The following is a 4,118-nucleotide window of genomic DNA, read 5'->3' as shown; positions in this document are numbered from 1 at the left end:
CTATAAATGCAATGAATGTGGAAAACACTTCACCCGAAATGCCAACCTTCATACCCATAAAATAAGTCACACAGGTGAGAGTCCATTTACTTGTAATCTGTGTGGGAGGCGCTTCAGGTATTTTTCATCACTAACAAGACATAACCGAATTCATACTGGAGAGAAGCCTTATGAATGTCATCTATGTGGGAAAGCCTTTGTTCGTAGTTCCCTTAAACAACATCAGAGAATTCACACTGGTGAGAAACCATTTATGTGTCAACTATGTGGGAAACGCTTCGTGACAAAGTCTAATCTCCGAGAACATGAGAGAACTCACAGTGGAGAGAAACCATATAAATGTCATCTATGTGGAAAAGCCTTTGTTCAAAGCTCTTGTCTTAGAAAGCATGAGAGAACTCACAGTGGAGAGAAGCCATATAAATGTCATCAGTGTGGAAAAGCCTTTGTGACAAGCTCTAATCTTCGAGACCATGAGAGAACTCACACTGGCGAGAAACCATATAAATGTAATCTATGTGAAAAAGCATTTGTTCAAAGCTCTTGTCTTAGAAAACACGAGATAACTCACACAGGAGAGAAACCATATACATGCCAACTATGTGGAAAATCATTTTTTCAGAACTCTTATCTTCGAGAACATGAGAGAACTCACACTGGAGAGAAACCATATAAATGTCATCTATGTGGAAAAGCCTTTGTTCGAAGCTCTTGTCTTAGAAGACATGAGAGAATTCACACTGGAGAGGAACCATGTACATGTCATTTATGTGGAAAAGCCTTTGTTACAAGCAGCGATCTTAAAAAACACAGGAAAACTCACACTGGCGAAAAACCATATACATGTCATCAGTGTGGAAAAGCCTTTGATCATAGCTCTTGTCTTAGAAGACATGAGAAAACTCATACTGGTGAGAAACCATATACATGTCATCAGTGTGGAAAAGCCTTTGTTCAAAGCTCTAATCTTCGAAAACATGAGGGAACACACTAGTGAGAAACCATATACATGTCATCTATGTGAAAAAAGCTTTGATCAAAGTTCTTGTCTTTGAAACCCCGAGAAACTATACTGGACAGAAACCATAAATAAGTCATCTATGTGGAAAAGCCTTTGTTACACCCTCTGATCTGAGAGACCATGAGCGAACTCACTCTAATTCTAGTGAATGAACATCAAGTGCCTTTAGCCACAGCACTTATGTGAAACCAGCCAGAGGACTCAGGTGGGGTAGTTTCGTGGCCATATTCATTATGGAAATGCCTTTATTTTTAACTTCTTACACAACATGAGTGGACTGCATTTGGAGGAACCCTATATTTATAATCAAAGGGGAAATGACATTAGCTGGTCTCTGGTCATAGGGTGCACAAGAGAATCAAGTATGAAGAATAAGCTAATGTCCTTAACTGGGAAATTACACAAGAAAATCTTTCAGAAGGAGATCAATCTAGGAGAATAACAGAGAAATTAATGCTGCAGACGTTATTCATTGTTATATGCATGGGAAAAACCTTGATAGTAGAAAAACTATTGTAGGCATTTGAAGTTCACACTTTGTATGATAATGAATGGCAGTCTTCAGTGATTTATAATTTCTAAGTCAACATGTAGTTTCTCTCACTGTATATTTACCATTGCTAAATTCAAATGAAAGGTTAGACTTTGCATTAGAAATCCCTGGCTAGGACAAGTATATATGAAGAATGTCTTAATACACGTTAGACATTAATTTGTAATCCTACCTAATGACCTATTATTATAAAAATGTCAGTAAGATATACAACTCTATGATATGTCTGAGAATTCTAAAATCAGAATTTTCTGATTTTTTTTTTTATGGGAGTAGTTCTTGGAACTGCATATGAAGCAAAGTTGTTGTTAAAAAGTCCATGATGATGGTCAGGACATATTTTTCATGATGTAGTGTTAATTATGATGATTAGATTCAACTAGAAAGTATCTTTGAATACTAAAAAGAAAAACAAAACACAAGATAATGCGACATTACTACATATTATTAACATGTGTGTAGGTCATAATGATAAATATTGGTTACATAGTTTGTGACTGAATTCTTACAAGTTTTTATTTTAAAATGCCAATATTGAAACAATAAGGGTATTACATAAACATAAGGAAGTCTAATCAACAACAGGATATAATATCTCTACATATTTATGCACTTAACATAGGAGCACCTACCTATATAAAACAAGTATGAACAGATGTAAAGGGAGAGACACTTATGGAACAGAAGGGGACGTTAATACACATTTTCATCAATGAATGAATCATTCAGACAAAATCAGAAAACATCAAACCTAACACATTAGATGAGATGGACTTCACAGAGGTACACCTCACACTTCATCAAAAAGCAGCAGAATAACATACTCTTCGAAGAGTTGTGACATTCTCCAGAATTGGTCATAGTACCAATGGGTAATTTTTGTTTTATGGAAGTGATGTAATTGTCCCTCTTCCTATTCAAAAAAAAAAAAACAAACAAAACCCTGCTTTCACCCCACAGATGGGACACTTTTCTGCTTACTACTGGAATCGCTGCTCCCCCAAAACTGCAATTCTTTACTCCTAAATAAACACTCATCGGCCTCTCGTTGCAGCTCTTGTTTTCGGGTTTCTTTTCCATTTCTTGACATTACAGAGCGAGATCTGGGAGAGCTGACTTTGGAAGGAAGTCTCACCCTTTCCTGGCTCTCCCAGTCTTCAGTATCCCATCCGCAGCCCCAGAGTGAGTATTTATTTTTAAGAGGGACAGAGAGTGTGCATGAGCACGGGAGGTAAGACAGGGTGAGAGAATCCAAGCATGCTCCACAGTGTCTATTCAGTGCCCGATGGGGGATTCGAATTCATGAACTGTGAGACCATGACCTGAGCCAAAATCAAGAGTCAGATGCTCAACGGACTGAGCCACACCTGGCACCTCCATTACATATTGTGATGACTGCCCCAACATTGTGTCCAAACTCAACAACTCTGCCACTCACAACTCCATCACTGGTAACACAGGTTTCCCTGTCTCTGAACCATTCAGCCCCTGGATTCTGGATTCTGGATTCTGGTCAGGATCTGGCCTTCCCTTGGCTCGGGCCCCCGCAAGTCTCACAGGCCTGATGCCACCATGCTAGTTCCCCTTCTCCCAGGCTCCCCAGTGCCCTGTGGGCCTGGGGTGGACTTGCTGGCGCTCCAGGGGTTGAACTGTTGCCCGGTAGACATTGATGCGCTCACCTTCACCTCCTGCATCCTCTGAAACACACTGATCCCATGGAGAACATAACACCCTCAACACACACACTATCTGATAACATACATGTTGTGACCATCACATGTAGACCTTCCACCCTGACCACACTCTCAACAGACACAAGAATGGCCAAAGCCTCACAGATAACACAGAGAAACACAACTGTATACAGATCATATGACTATGTACCTTTTGATCACACAGAATTGGTGACGCACATCCATATAGTCATCACATAAAGAGAATGTGGCTGTGCATGTGTGTTTTGGTGATGAGGCATTTCACGCGTTGGCATCAACGTGAACCCCAGGGCTTGAGGGGAGAGGCTCACAGCACAGAGACAGAATGTGTGCTGATGCCCATCAGAGCCTGGCAGTGCTTGCTTGTTCTCGGAATGTCTTCTAAGAGGTGGGTGGAGCCTAAGGATCTGCATACTAAGTGTTTGATAGAACCTATCAGCCACACTCACCGCCTCTCTCTCTCGCTCTCTCTCACACACACACACACACACACACACACACACACACACACACACGACAAAAAGTGCAGAACATTTAACCAGGGTCCCGTAAGAGTGCATGAAGGATTCAGTATAAGTCCAAATTGTCAGCTGAGGGTGTCTCCTCAGGAGACTGATATTGCTCTTAAAACGTGGATATCCATGTTTTGTATGTATAGATAGGGAAGCATTGGGGCGCCTGGGTGGCTCAGTTAAGCATTTTAACGTCGGCTCAGGGCATGATCTTGTGGTTCGTGAGTTCAAGCCCTGATCAGGCTCTGTGATGACAGCTCAGAGCCTGGGGCCTGCTTCAGATTCTGTGTCTCCATCTCTCACTGCCCCTCCCCCCC

At 41.2% G+C, this 4,118-nt stretch overlaps 1 protein-coding gene across 3 annotated transcripts in view; it reads left to right on the top strand.

Moving 5' to 3' along the window:
- LOC115287128 (zinc finger protein 14-like) overlaps nt 1–4,118 on the top strand; it is a 119,907-nt gene that overhangs the window by 35,523 nt on the left and 80,266 nt on the right. The gene's annotated exons all lie outside the window — the stretch shown is intronic.

Source organism: Suricata suricatta, chromosome 1, assembly GCF_006229205.1.
Source record: "Suricata suricatta isolate VVHF042 chromosome 1, meerkat_22Aug2017_6uvM2_HiC, whole genome shotgun sequence".
Taxonomy (NCBI): Eukaryota; Metazoa; Chordata; class Mammalia; order Carnivora; family Herpestidae; genus Suricata; species Suricata suricatta.
Note: the sequence above shows the minus strand (reverse complement) of the source record. Positions and strands in the feature narration are given on the sequence as shown.